Genomic DNA, 16,142 nt, shown 5'->3' on the forward strand with positions numbered 1-16,142 from the left:
CTGGCGTTTTCTTTCTTCCTGTCCCCAGAGGTTAAAAAACGATTCTGAGGTTGATATATGTCATTAAGGGATTCCGGTGAAACAAGCAAGCATATTTTACCTTTATTATCGGTGGTAAGATTCAGTGGTCCTTCAAATAAAGGGTTCCAAGGAAGGGAAGAAACTCATGTATGTATGCATGTATAAAATCCTGTGCTCCTGACCTGTTTCAGGAGGTGGGCGAGGGAGGTCAGTGGCCCTTTGAAGTCTTATTCTGGGGTTCCCCAGAATCAGCACTTTTTGTTTTTCATTTAAAAGAAATTTTAATTAAAATGTTTTTTTGTTTGTTTGTTTTTTAGTATGGTCGATACACAATGTTACATTAGTTTCAGGTGTACAGCATAGTGACTCAGCTTCTCTGTAGGTTTATGCTGTGCTCCCAGCAAGTGTAGCTACCATCTGTCACCATACAACACTGTTATAGTATCATTGACTATATGTCCTATGCTGTGCCTTTAACTCCCATGACTTACTCATCCCATAACTAGAAGCCTGCATCTCCCACGTCCCTTCACCCATTTTGCCCATCCCCCCGGCTGCCTCCCCTCTGGCAACTATCAGTTTGTTTTCTGTATTTATAGGTCTGAGAATCAGCACTTTTTAAAAATTCATGGACCCTTCACGGAACTATTAAAACAGAATGTGAGCGGGGTTGAGGAGCTACACATTGCATTTTTAAGACCCCCTCAAAAGAAGTGGCATAGTGTGTGACTAAAAATAATGTTCTCTGTGTTGCACTGACCGTCCTGAATTTGGTTTCAACCGGTGCCTTTCTGTAAGCAGCTGAGATATAGTGGTCTTCAGTGGGGCGGGTACTGGTACCATAATTTCAACAAAGCTGAACCACGGATTTGGAAATACCACTCTTTGCTCTCTCAAGCATATCCATACTTAGCTTTTGGCAAGTTTTGTCTTGTCTTTATTCATCAGTAGTGATTTTTTTCCACTGTAATTTACACCGAGGATTAGTTTTTTTTAGGAAGTGATTTTGATTTTCAAATACATAAAAAAATCTTTTCTCAAAGACATTCACTTGGAAGCCAGGTCCTTTGGAAATTTTTTTTCTTCATTTTAGTTTTTATATAGTCCCACATTGTGTTCTACTATGTAAAATGAATGATTTAACTTTCCATAGTGGTTTGGGAAATTATAGATAAAATTTATTTGAGCCATAAATTTACTACAGTTGTGTAATGAATAAGTTTTATGCCTTGCTATTCGCCAAAAATGCCTCAGTTTAATTGAACGCAAAATATTGTTGCTTACAGCTATCTCGAAGAATGATTAAAATGGAGTATTTATAGTTCATGGGGCAGTCGAAGGGTCGCTCATGAAAATAGCAGAGGCTGCTCAGAATTTGAAAATGACTTTTCCACACGTACCTGGCTCACTTGGTGCAAATCTCAAGTGCCCGTGTGACTCACACCTGGCTTTGTGATATTTTTTGACCCGTATATCCCGACAAGTTTTGAGTCAAGCAGAGAAGATGTGCCTGTTCCAAGAGTCCCTGCATTCAGAGAACCTCCAAAGCATGGTGCATGCATGAGACGCTTACGGTTCCCTTGTAGTTCCTTGCAGACCAGATGTACTGGTCAGGGGTCTTTTTTACCCTACGTGGTATTGCTCAGCAGTGTTTCTCCCAGGTACAGAGCTGGAGATTGTAACCGAAGGGCAGGTGCTCATGCTGCAGGAGAGAGTGGCTCACAGCTGTTCTGATGCCCATGGTACTCACGTGGGAAAATACTCTCAATGTAAAACTTATACCATTTCTCCCCCTCCCCTTTCTGCTTATTTCACTAAGGAAAGAAAAGCTTAATTACACAAGCAATCCATAAATACACTCTCCTCGTCAAAGACGCATAGATAAAAAAAGAAAGAAATTCTTTACTTGCGCTTTCCCTGCCCCCAATCTCATTTTCTTTCTCCGTTTGATAAGTATCCTTCAAGAATGTTCTGTACGTTCAACAGTTAATGTATATGGATGTATATAAATATATTGTTTTAGGTCTTTACTTTTTAGTCAGATTCTGTCATTCTCTGGATTGTTCTATAACGTTCTTTCCTATACCAAGTAATGTCTCAGAACTGTATTTCCATGGTGTGTGTGTGTGTGTCTGTGTGTGTGTGTGTCTCTGTATATATAAACTTTGTATCTATACATACATCTGTTATTTCCCTCATTCTTTTAAACTAAGGCATACTTTTCCATAGTATCACAATTTAGTGAACCATACTTCTGTTGATGAAAGACTTGATTTTGCTCCTTTTGTAATATTTTGGAAGAAAAGATGTAAATATTGAATGGATGTTGTCAAGTTGTCCTCCAGAGCAGTTAAAACACTTAACGATCCATGGACAGTTCATTAAGGATTCTTTCCCCCATGTTCTTACCGAGCTTCAAATTATAATAAGTCTGTAATTTTTACCCATCTGATAGGTAAAACATGGTATTTTCAGTGTTAAATGTGCATTACTACTGTTAAGGAGCATATTTCCATCTGTGTAATGGCTCTTTGTTCCTCTGATGTGTCAGTTCATATCCTTTCCCATTTTTCTATTGATTATCATTTTCTTATGTTTTTATAGAATTTCTTTATTTGTATTTTATAATTTATGGGGCATTTTAGGTTGAACACCATTTTTTTTGGTCAACCCTTTGTCCTTTTTTTCTTAAATAGTATCATTTCTTTTATTGAGGTTGATAACTTTTCTGTGGACAAATCAATCTTTTCTGTATGGTTAATGTTTTTTTTTTTTTAATTTTTTCTTATGCTTTCCTACCTACTGCAAGGTCATGAAGATGTTCTCTAAGATTTTCTTCCGATAATGAAAATAGTTTGTTTTTACACATTTGGAATTTTAGTCCAACTGTGATTTACATGTGGTGTGAAACAGTAATCAAATTTTACTTCCCACGTGAACAGCCAGTAGTCCACAAACCACTTATTCAGTAGTGCGTCCTTTTGACATAAATTTGTAATACCGCCTCTGTTGTACACCAATATTACATATATGTCCTGGGTTTTCTTTCTTGGATTTTTAAAAAAATAATTTTAATGGACCTTATGTTTCAGAGCAATTTCAGATTTACAGAAAGATTATGAAGATAGTACAAAGTTCCAGTACACCTGATACCTTGTTTCCCTGATTATTAACATCTTAACCTTAGTTTGGTACATTCATTTCAGTTAGTGAATCAGTATCGATACACTATTGTTAACTATATAATTTATTCGGATTTTCTTAGTTTTCTCCCAGTATCTTTTTTTTTTTTTTTTTTGCTTCAGGATCTCCTCTTATATTTAGTTGTCATTGTCTCATTGGGCTTCTGTTGACTGTGAAGGTTTCTCTGACTTTCTTTGTCTTTGGTGGTGACCTTGACCGTTTTAGGAGCACTAGTCAGGTGTGTTGTGGAATTCTGCTCTCTTGGAATTTGTCTGATGTAAAGTGCCATTGTTAACATATCAAGGGTGCATCCTATCAACTTGACCTATGACTGTCGATGTTGGCCGACAGGGTGAAGTAGTATTTGTCGGGTTTCTCCACTGTGAAGTTATTCTCTTTTCCCATTCTTTCCATCCTGTACTGTTGGGAAGGAGGTCTCTAATGTGCAGCCACACACTGGTGGAGTGTGTGATGCTCCCCCCCCCGCTTTAGAAGCTAAAGTATTGGGGCCCTTGGGTGGCTCAGTCAGTTAAGCGTCTGCCTTCGGCTCAGGGTCATGGGATGGAGCCCCACGTCGGGCTCCCTGCTCAGTGGGGATCCTGCTTCTCCCTCTGTCTGATGCTCCCCCTGCTTGTGCTCTCTCTCTGTCAAATAAATAAATAAAAATCTTTAAAAAATAAAAGAAGCTAAAGTATCTATGTAATATACCTGGAATATTTTGTCTCTTTTCTCCCATTTATTTGTTCAGTGATTTATTCATATCAATGCGGACTCAACGGATATTGATATTTTGGGTTATAATCCAATCCAGAATTTATTTTGTTGTTCAAATATTAACAGTTTTGGCTGTCAGGAGCCATTTCAGTCGGCTCCCGTCAATGTGGGCTTGCTTGTTTAGTTTTAACAATTTCTTCCTTTTGTCATTACAGGGTGCCCCAGGCTCATTTTACAGTGCTCCATTCCTGGACTCAGCCATTTCTCCAGGGAGCCCTAGGGGCTTTTACTGGGGAATGGGATTAGAACCCAGGATCTGGGTGATGATTTGCACATTGCTACTACAGTGTTGCTTCTTTTAGGTCTTGTCATCTGACAGAGCAAAGAAATACATGTGTGTACACTAATCCATGTAGATACACACATTATAAACATTTTTGTGTGTGATCAGCTGTAACTGTACTTGGCTAAACATGAATTCTTACTGATGTCGCCAACTCTAATTCATTAACAAATGGATCATTTTAGCCTCCTTTCCTCATTTCTTTGTAAATTCCGATTCCCAACTGTGAGAAGCCTGGCTGCCACCATCCACCATCCATTTACGTAATCAATTCCACTGTACGTGTGAAGCAGTATCAGAATTGTTAACCTGTACCTCATGGGAAACCACTTCGATCAACTTGAGAGTTGACCTTGTTTTTATTTCTCTGAGAGTACCATGCAATCTTATGGACTCATTCCTTTTGAGCATAGTACCTATGTTCTAGTTTTATAAGTTCATTAAGTGTGATTTTTTTTTCCCCAAACATCATAATATGAAATATGTACACAGAAATACACATAAAACTTTTATAAGACCATTTTAAAACTGGTTATAATGCCAGTAGCCATGGGATCACCATCTGGTTCAAGAAATCAAGCATCCTGAAAGCAACCTGTGTATTTCTTCCCATTCACAATCTCTTCAACATCCTTAGAGGTGGACATTAAAAAAAAAAAAAAGATTCCTATTTTATACTATACATAAAACCTAGATTATGATTTATGTAAGCTCCCTAGGCGATATAGTTTAATTTTGCTTGTTGTTGAACTTCAGAAATGCGATTACACCATATGAATTGGAGTAGTTCCAGTTGGTGTTACAACCCCCTTCTCCTAGGTGCTGTCCTCCCCTATCCTGTATGCAGAAGTTACTAGTTGAGTGCCATTTTTCTTTAGGTTAGTGATTTCTGAATTGTATTCATGAAATATTTCCTTAACTTATTCCCTTTTCCATTTCCATTTTGATCTTGATACCTTAGAATAGATTTTTGTTGGTAAGGTGTGAGGTCAGGCTCCGTATTAATTTTTCCCATGTGGGTATCCATTTGTCCCACCATGACCTAGTAATGCCTCTGCTTCCCTCTGCGGTGCTGTGAACCTTCAGTGCTTTGTTGAATCTCAGTGGTGATTGTGAACATCTTCGTTTTTAGCTCTGGATCTCAAAAAGAATTATTTCAGCATTTCTTCTTTGTCATATTTGCTCTAGATTTTTTCATCTGTGCCCTTTACTAGATTACAGAAGTTTCCTTTTATTCTTAGTTTGCAAAATGACTTTTTAAATGAATAGCCCCTGAACTTTGTCAGGTGCTTTGTATTTATCTACTATAACAATCATGTTTTGTTTCCTGTGAATCTCAACATAGCAAATTTCATTGACTTTTGACTTTTTTTAAAATTTATTTTATTTTATTTATTTATTTGAGAGAGAGAGAATGAGAGATAGAGAGCACGAGAGGGAAGAGGGTCAGAGGGAGAAGCAGACTCCCTGCTGAGCAGGGAGCCCGATGTGGGACTCAATCCTGGGACTCCAGGATCATGACCTGAGCCGAAGGCAGTCGCTTAACCAACTGAACCACCCAGGCGCCCCGACTTTTGACTTTTTAATTGATTTTTGACTATTAAACCAACTTGTATTTTTGTGATAAACCCAATTTGTTCATAATTTATTATCTTCTCCATATAATCTGCTGGATTTAGTTGGCTCATATTTTATTTATAACTTTAATATCTCTTTTACAAGTGACTTCCACCTATAATTTTGCTTTCTCATTCTCTCTCATCAGATTTTCACAGTATCATGTTAGCCTCATGGAGTGAGTTGGGAGAAGTCTTTATACTTCTGTGGACAAGTTTGTGAAAGACTGAAATTAGTTTTTCCTTTAGTGGAACTTACCTGTCTAGGTTACCTGGGCCTGGATATCTTCTTTTTGATGAGAATACTGGTAACTATTTTAAAGATTGCAAGAATGTTCAGGCTTTCTATTTCTTCTTGAGTTAGTTTTAATGATTTATATTTTTCTAAGACTTGGTCCGTTTCACCTAAGTTTTCAAATTTCTGCAGAAGTTGCGTATAATATTTTCATGTGTGCAGTTTCTATGTTAATTTTCTTTTTGGTTCTGATACTGCTATTTATTGTCCTTTCTTCTTTTTCCTTAATATTGCCAGAGTTTTGGCAGTTTCATTACTCTTTTTAGATATAAAACTTTTGGCCTTATTTTCTTCATTGTATATTAGTTTTTATTTCATTGATTTTTAAAAAATTCTTTTTCTAGTTATGGACATTTGTTCATAAATTTTCAACCTTCTTGTTTTCCTTAACCAACTGAGCCACCCAGGTGCCCAACCTTCTTCTTTTCCTAATGTTAACATTTAAGGCTGTTTCTCCCTAGGTACTGGTTTTATTACCTTAGGATCATTTTTTTTTTAATTGGTTATTTAGAATTTTCTTGAATTTACAAAAAAGAATTTTTTATTTTATCTTTTGGTCCTGATTTCTACCTTAATTGCTTTGAGGTCAGAAAACTTAATTAGCATTATTTCAGTCCGTTGAAATTTGTTTAGACTTTATGGCCAGCTACATAGTCAATTTCTGTAAGTATCTACCTGTGTCTAAAAAGAAGGTATATTCTGCCGTCGTTGAGTATAGTTTTCTATATATGTCTGTAAGGTCAAGTTTGTTAAGTTATTCAACTATTCTGTGTTTTTACTGATTTTTGTTTGTTTATTCTCTCAGTTACCAAGAGAAGTATTGTAAATACTTTCCCTTTATGACTGGCTTTTTCTTGCAATTCTGTCCAGTTTTTGTTGGATATATTTAAATTTGTGATTAAATATAAATTTGCTATTTTGCTGGTGAATTAATACATTTTATACTTTTTTTTTTCAAGATTTTATTATTTGACAGAGAGAGACACAGTGAGAGAGGGAACATAAGCAGGGGGAGTGGGAGAGGGAGAAACAGGCTTCCCACTGAGCAGGGAGCCTGATGCGGGGCTCAATCCCAGGACCCTGGGATCATGACCTGAGCCAAAGGCAGACGCTTAATGACTGAGCCACCCAGGCGCACCTTAATACATTTTATTTTAAAGTAACTATTTTTTTTGTTAACGTTTGCATGATACATCTTTTCCTATCCTTTTATTGTCAACTTTTCTGTATTCCTGCTGTATTAGTTAATAGCTTTTGTGAATTGCTTACAGTTGGATCTTTCTGAGGTAACAAGTTGGACAGCCTTTGCTTTTAACTGGAGTATCTTCAGTACAGTTAATTATGATGTCTGACTTTTAAAATTTAAAATCTATCATATTTTGTGTTTTCTTGTCTTGATTCTTCTAAGTTTCTTTTTCTATTATGTCGTCTTTTGGATTGATTAGGGTTTTCCTTTCTCATTTTGGTTTTCCCCGTGTACAGTTTTGAAGTTAATACATTCTCTTTCTGTTCTTTTAGTGGCTACCTTAGAAATTATGAAATGAATCATTTATTATAAAATCCTATCTTAATCTGTGTCTTTATTGTCATCCTGACAAATCCAGGGCTCTTAGAACACTTTTACCCTGTATACTTCCCTCCCAAATTAAGTGCTATTGTGTCTTGTGTTTTAATTCTCTCTCAAAACAAAACAAAACAAAAAACCCGCCACAACCTTGAAGACATCCTTATTTTGCTTTATATCATCAGTATTCATTTAGAGTTCCTCACATATGACCATTTTGTTTGTTCTGTTCTCCATTTTACAACCCAGCATTCTTACCCAGGATGAGTTTTCATCTGTTTAAAGTTAAAAAAAAAAAAAGCTTTAGAATCTCCTAAATTGAGGGTTTATGGTTATCAAACTGTGTCTTTCAATGTATCAGAACATGTTTTTATTTCTCTTCATTTTTTTCATTTTATTAAAGTATAATTGATATATGGCATACTAGATTCAGGTGTACGACATGATGATTTGACTTTTGTATATGTGGCAGAATGATCACCACGATAAGTTTAGTTAACATCTCTCTCGATACAAAGTCACACCATTTTTTTTTCTTGTGATGAGAACTTTTAAAAGATTTACTTTCTTCAAGCAACTTTCAAATTTGCAATACATTATTGTTGACGATAGTCACCATCCTGTACATGACTTCATTGTGTAACTGGAAGTTTCTACCTCTTGATCCCCTTCACCCATTTCATTCACCCTCCCCATCTCCTTCCCTTCTGGCAGCCACCGACATATTCTCTGTATCTATGACTTCTGTTTTTTTGTTTGTTTGTTTTTTTAGATTTCAGACATAAGTGAAATCATACAATATTTGTCTTTCTCTGTCTGACTTTTTTCACTTAGCATAATACCCCCAAGGTTCATACAAGTTGCAAATGGCTAGATTTTATTTTATTTTTTTATGGCTGAGTAGTATTCCTGTGAGTGTGTGTGTAAAGCTTTTTCCATTCATCCTTCAAAGGACACTTTGGTTATTTCCATACCTTGGCTATTGTAAATAATGCTGCAGTGAACATAGGGGTTCATGTATCTTTTTGCATTAGTTTTTCTTCAGATAAATACCCAAAAGTGGAATTGATGGATCATAGGGGAGTTCTATTTTTAATTTTTTGACTGTTTTCCAGACTGTTTTCTATAGTGGCTGCACCAATTTACAACCTCACCAGTAGTGCACAAGGCTCCCCTTTACCTACAGCCTCATCAACACTTGTTATTTCTTGTCTTTTTGATACTAGCCATTCTCACAGGTGTGAGGTGATATTTCATTGTGATTTTGATTTGCATTTCCCTGATGAGCATCTTTTCATGTGCCTGTTGGTGATCTGTATGTCTTCTTTGGGAAAATGTCTATTCAGATACTCTGCCCATTTGTTAAATGGAATTGTTTGTTTCTTGTTGATATTGAGCTGTATGAATTTTTTATATAGTTTGGCTCTTTACCCCTTGGATATGATTTGCAAGTTTTTCTCCCATTCAGTAAATTGCCTTTTTTACTTTGTTGATGGTTTTCTTTGCTGTGCAGAAACTTTTTAGTTTTATATAGTCCCATTTATTTATTTTTGCTTTTTGTTGCCACAGACTTTGGAATCAGATCCAAAAAAAAAAAAAAAAGAAAAAATCTCCAAGAGCAATGTCAAAGAGTTTACCCACCTAGGTTTTCTTCTAGCAGTTTTATGATTTTGGGTCTTTCATTCAAGTCTTGAATCCATTTTGAGTTAATTTCTGTGTATGGTGTAAGATAGTGGTCCAGTTTCATTATTTGTATGTTGCTGTCTAGTTTTCCCAGCACCATTTATTGAAGACACTGTTCTTTCCCCATTGTATATTCTTGCCTCTTTTGTTGTAAAGTAATTGGCCACATATAATTGGGTTTATTTCTGGGCTCTCTATTCTGTCCCACTGATCTATGTGTCTGTTTTTATGCCAATATCATACGTTTTGATTATTTTGGTTTTTAGATACTATAGCTTGAAATCAGGGAGTGTGATGTCTCCAACTTGTTTTTCCTTCTCAAGATTTGGTTATTCAGGATCTTTTGTGGTTCCATACAAATTTTAGCGCCGTTTTATTCCTGTAAAAATGCCTTTGGAATTTTGATAGGGATTGCATTGAGTCTATAGATTGCTTTGGTTAATGTGGACATTTTTGCAATATTCTTCAATCCATGAGCATGGAGTATCTTTCCATTTATTTGGGTTGTTACCTCTCCTGAGTGTCCTACAGTTTTCAGAGTATAGATCCTTCATCTCCTTGGTTAAATTTATTCTTGGGTATTTTTTTAATGCAATTTTAAAGGGGATTTGTTTTCTTAGTTTCTTTTCCAGATAGTTTATTGTTGGTATACACAAATGCAACAATTTTGTATATCAGATTTGTACCTGCAACGTTACTGAATTCATTTATTCTAACAACCTTTTTCATGGAATCTTTAGGGTTTTCTATGTATAAAATTGTGTAATCCAGAAATAGTGATGGTTTACTTCTTCCTTTACAATTTGGATTCCAGTTTCTTTTTTTCCTAATTGCTGTGGCCAAGACTTCCAATACTGTGTTGAATAAAAGTGGTGAGAATGGGCCTTGTTCCTGATCTTAAAGTAGGCAGCTTTTTCCTGTTGAGGATGATGCTAGCCATGGGCTTGTCATATATGGCCTTAAATGTTGAGGTACATTTTGTCTATACACACTTTGTTCAGTTTTTTTTTTTTATCATAAATGATGTTGAATTTTGTCAAATGCTCTTCCTCACTTATTGAGATGGTTATATGATTTTTACCCTTCATTTTGTTAATATGGTTGATTGATTTGTGGATGTTGAACCAGCTTTGCATCCCTGGGGTAAATCTCACTTTATCATAGCTTATGACCTTTTGATCTATTGTTGAATTTGGTCTGCTAATGGTTGTTGATGATTTTTGCATCTGTGTTCATCAAGGATGTTGGCCTGTAATTTTTTTTTTACTCTTTTCTGGTTTTGGTAGGAGGGTAATACTGGCCTCGTAAAATGAGTTTGGGAACATTCCCTCTTCTTCAATTTTTTGGAAGAGTTTGAGAATGATAAGGTATCAAATCTTTGATTGTTTGGTAGAACTTGCCAGTGAAAGCCATCTGTTCTTTGGTTTAGATTTTTTTTTGATTATGGATTCAATGTCCATCCTAGTAATTGGTCTCTTAAGATTTTCTATTTCTTCATGATCAAACTTGGAAGATTGTATGTTTCTAGGACTTACCCATTTCTTCTAGATTGTCTCGTTTGTAGTGTATAATTGTTTATAGTAGTCTCTTAAAAAGCCTTTGTATTTCTTTGGTATCACTTGTAATTTCTCCTCTTTCTTTACCGATTTTATTTTAGCCCTCCTTTTTTTCTTAATCATTCTGGTCTTTGTCAATTTTATCTTCTCAGGGATCCAGCTCTTAGTTTCATTTATCTTTTCTCTTGTCATTTTAGTCTCTTTCATTTATTTTTGCTCTGGTATTTATTATTTCCTTCCTTCTGCTGGCTCTTTTTTTTCTGGTTGTTTTGGGTGTGAAGTTAGATTGTTTATCGTTTCTTGAGGTAGGCCTGTATTGCTATAAAGGTCCTTCTCACAAATGCTTTTATGCTGTATCCATAGATGTTGGTATCTTGTATTTCATTTTACTTTGTATTAAGGTATTTTTTGGAAAAAAATTTTTTTATTTCTTTGTTGACCTATTGGTTATTCAGATGTTGTCTAATCTGCATGGACTGTGATTTTTCCTGTTTTCTTCTCGTAATTGATTTTTAACTTAACTCCTTTTTAACTTCATTCCATTTTGGTCAGAAGAGATGCTTGATAAATTTCAACCTTAAATTTATTGCGATTTGTTTTGTGGCCTCCTATATGGTCTGTCCTGGAGATTGTTCCATGTGCACTTGAGAATGTATATTCCTATGCCTTTGGATAGAATGTTCTGTATATATCTGTTAAGTCCATCAGGTCTAATATACCATTTAAAGCTGATTTTTTAAAATGGATTTTTTTGTCTGGATGATGTATTCATTGATACAGCGAAGTATTAAAGTCCCGTACTATTATGTATTGCTGTCAGTTTCTCCACAACATTTGCTTCATATATTTAGGTGCTTCTGTGTTATAAATAAACATTTGCAAATGTTGTATCTTCTTGTTGGATTGACCTCCTTTATTATTAGGTAATTCCCATCTTTGTCTTTTATTACTGACTTTGTTTTAAAGTCTGTTTTGTCTGATCTGAATATAGCTACCAAGCTTTCTTCTGGTTTCCATTTGTATGAAACATCTTTTTCCATCCCTTCACTTTTAGTTTGTACACATCAGTCCTTACCTCTAAAGTGGGTGTCTTGTAGGCAGCCTATAGATGGGTTTTGATTTTTACCCATTCAGCCACTCTGTGTCTTTTGATTGGAGAATTTAGTCCATTTACATTTAAAGTCATTATCGATAGGTATGTCCTTATACCCAGTTTGTTGGTTGATTGTGGCTATTTTGTAGTTTCTCTTTATTCCTTTCTTGTTCTCTTTCTTTTTTCTCTTGTGGTGTGATGACTGTACAGCTATGCTTAGATTCCTTTTTCATTATTTTTTGCATACCTACTGTAGGTTTTGTTCTTAGTTACCATGAAGCTCACATATATAAAAGCATATATATTACAGTCTCTTTTAAGTTGGTAGCAAATTAAATTTGAATGCTAAATTCTAAAACTCTGCATTTTTACTTTCCACCCTTCCCCATGTTTTATGTTTTTGATGTCATTTTTACATTTTTAAAATTTTGTGTATCTCTAGTTATGGTGATTATAGTTATATTTAGTACTTTTTTCTTTTAACCTTCATGCTAGCTTTATACGTGATTAATCTACTTCCTTTATTTACCTTTACCAGTGAGATTTCTACTTTAATGTTTTCTTATTGCTAGTTAGTTCCCTTTCTTTTCAGCCTGAAGAAATTCCTTTAGCATTTCTTGTAGGGACAGTTTAGTGGTTCTGAATCCTTTTAGCTTTTGCTTGTTTGGGAACCTCATCTCTCTTTCAATTCTGAATGATAACCTTACTAGACAAATTAACCTTGGAAGTTTTTCCTTTCAGCTCTTTGCAAGCCAGAGTGGATGGTATAATACATCCAAAGCTTCTGCTAAGACATAGTCTTAGGGGAATTTCCTTGTACGTAACAAGTTGTTTTTCTCTTGTTGCTTTCAAGATTCTCTCTTCAACTTTTGCATTTTAATTATAATGTGTTTTGGTGTGAATTTTGTTTTTGGTTTATCTTGTTTGTATTTCTCTGGGCTTCCTGGATCTGAAAGTCTGTTTCCTTGCTCAGGTTAGGGAAATTTTCAGCCATTCTTTCTTCAAATAAATTTTCTTCCTCTTTCCTTCTGTCTTCTCCTGCTGGGACTCCTATAAGCAAATGCTCTTCTGCTTGATGGTGTCCCAAAGACCCTAAGTTATCTTCACTTTCAAAATTATTTTTTTTCCTCTGCTCTTTTAGGGTGAGTTCCACTGCCATTTCTGCCAGATTATTGATTGTTTCTTCTTCTTTACCTATTCTGTTGAATCCCTCTAGTTTATTTTTTAGTTTAATTATTATATTCTTTAGCTCTATGACTTCTCTTTGCTACTGTCATGTATTTTCTGTCTTTTTTTAAATTCTCTCTGTGTTCATCCATTCTTTTCCTGAGTTCAGTGAGAATCTTTATGACTGTTTCTTTGAACTCTGTATTGGGGAAATCATTTATCTCCATTTCATTAATTTTTTTTTTCTTTTTTGGGTTTAGTCCTGGTCTTTCATTGGGAACGAGTTTGTCTGTTTCCTCATTTTGCCTGACTTTGTATTTATGTCTTTGTGTTAGGTGAAACAGCTGTCTCTTCCAGTCTTGTGTGGGTGATCATTCTTATTATTTAACCTTGCCATAGTTTTTCATTGTCTCTCGTACTGTCTCTCCAATTATTTTAGACCTGTGGGGCTCAGAAACACAGTCCACTCTGGCCACCAGAGTCTCCTACTCAGTAGGCATCCCCTGTGTGGGTTGCATGCACCTGCTGGCTTGGGGGCCTCTGGCTGTGGGAGTGTCACTAGGGGGCCACTGCACTGGCCTGCTGCTTCTGGCAGGGCCGTGGCAGCAGTGTGGAGGGGGTAGAAGGTACTAGGTTAGATCGAGAATGCCAAAGTAGCTCCTGCCAGCATTGGCAATAGCAAGGTAGAGAAAACATAGGGCACCCTCCAGAGTCTTTTATTGTTGGAGGGAATCTGAGTAGGCTTTGCCCTTCTGGTAGATGCTTTAAGACTAGCAAATGAAACTCCTTTCACGTATGGTCTAGGCTCTTTTCAGACTGGTGCTTTTGCACTGGGTCCTGAGGCAAATGAGCCCTAGTGTGAGCCCTATAAGAGCAGACTCTCCATTCACTACAGCCCTGTGATTCTCCTGGATGTAAGCTCCATTGGTTTTCAGAGCCAGATGTTTTGGGGACTGACTGTCTGGTACAGGTCCCGAGGGTGAGGGTGCCTGATGTGTAGCACAGATCCCTCCCCAGGGAGGAGTTCTGTATTTGTGAGGACCCCTCCTCTATGGGCTGCTGCATGGGGGCTGGGGTTTTTGGCAAGAGAGTGTCCATGTCTCTCCTAACTGTGTCAGTGTGGTTTTTTTACCCTTTGTGGTGGAGTAGCTGTCCAGCTAGTTTTCAGGTTCTTCTCAGAGGTAGTTGTTTTATATGTAGCTGTAGATTTATTGTGTCTGTTGGGGGAGGGGAGTTCAGGATTTTTTTTTTTAAGTCACTATCTTGAATTACCTCCCTGTTTGTCTCTATTCTTAGGTATTTTTACTAAGCAAAGAATGCTAGGTTGGCTATTGTTACTGATTTATTTATTTTCAGCATAGTGAAAGATGGTGACAAAATGATATCTTTTTTTAAAGTTGCTATTTAGAAGTCAGCTGTCAGGATCTCTGTTTTGAAGTAATCTTTCAAGCCATGTTCTTTCTCTGTTTTTAAGATGTCAGTACATATATATATTTTTAAAATAAGTTCTCTTTAGTTCTTCTAAAAATGGCCAACATTCAAATTGTTTACACCATAGGCTCATCTTAGGAAATCTGGTTAACCTTATTTCCAGCATCAGAGTCATGAAATTTGATCCTTAAAGCAATAGATTCAAGTTAAGAAAGGTTTTTAATATATCACTGCAATATGCCACTAACGGAAGCCCTTTGAAATAACCAAAATGGACTTTATTGGCCTTGCCAGTGTCATACAAATGTTTTGTTCTCATCTTTCTTTTAAAAGATGAATTATTTTTCCTTTTTGATATTGCATATAGTTCATCGTGGAAAAGCAGGGTCTTCAACATGCTGCTCTTTTTTCTTCAAATTGTTTCCAAAATGAAGTATACTCTGCAGTTGTGAATTGACCATGTTTTTATGTCTACAGTTTTCTTCCACAGCAAATCAAGATCATTAGGCATATGGCTGACTGGTAGCTGTTCTGTGAGCATAAAGTGGTGTGTGAATTGGAATTTGGATACAACTTTTCTTCCTTCCTTCCTTCCTTCCTTCCTTCCTTCCTTCCTTCCTTCCTTCCTTCTTTCCTTTTCTTTCTTTCTTTTCTTTCTTTTCTTGTAGTATTTCACAGAGCTTGTGTTCCTTAAATTGATTTAGGACACTTATTCTTGTCCTTGTTACCGCTCATCAGGTATTTCTGAATGAAGTGAAAAAGTCTTCTTCGCGTAGTATTGGATTTTTCAGTGTTAAACAGAAAAGTCACTAAGTGGCATTTTCTCACAGTGTGTTTCCACGTCTGTGCTATTAATAGTTTTCTTGTAAGGTAAATATCTGCTAGCATGCTACCTGTTAGCAGTTACTCTTCAACCTTGCATGCTCTTGCTATTACAAAAAGTCCAGCAGACATTTCTTTCTTTGAATTTTTCAGATGAATGGCTTTATTTATTATAATAGGTAATAGCAGTAGATTTTCCTGTGGTACAAAGTCACCTTCAGTAGATACTGTTAATCAGAAACAGTTAAAAGTTTATACACAAAAGAATCCGGTAAATCAGGCCAGACTGTGTAGAGGGGATATGTATGTTAAACTCTCTGTTACACTGTGGTGGTTAGATTTAAAATATCATCTTAATGTGATTATATCTTCATCTTTACACAAATGCTATGTAAACAAGCTGCTGAATATTTTGTATCATGTGGCATTGTACAGAATGTTGTATATGCAGTGGTCATTTCATATAGGAATTTTGCCAATAAATTTCATTCATTATGTAGTATTTGTCTTTCGTTTTGAGACTCATTTTATAATCTTAATGACAATAGTGTGACTTCTATGTTAGCTAGAAGGTGTGCAATGTCTCATCATGTGTATGTAGTTTACTTTTTATTTTTAAGCTTTTCTTTAAGGTAAAATAGACATAAAATTTGC

The 16,142-nt window shown here is 35.9% G+C and overlaps 1 protein-coding gene across 1 annotated transcript in view; it reads left to right on the plus strand.

The window, feature by feature from the left end:
- The window catches only part of MPP7 (MAGUK p55 scaffold protein 7), a 287,565-nt gene that overhangs the window by 71,466 nt on the left and 199,957 nt on the right, over positions 1–16,142 (plus strand). The gene's annotated exons all lie outside the window — the stretch shown is intronic.

Source organism: Eumetopias jubatus, unplaced genomic scaffold (assembly GCF_037043125.1).
Source record: "Eumetopias jubatus isolate StellerSeaLion01/CBP00866 unplaced genomic scaffold, mEumJub1_p1.0 scaffold_8, whole genome shotgun sequence".
In the NCBI taxonomy this organism is placed as follows: domain Eukaryota; kingdom Metazoa; phylum Chordata; class Mammalia; order Carnivora; family Otariidae; genus Eumetopias; species Eumetopias jubatus.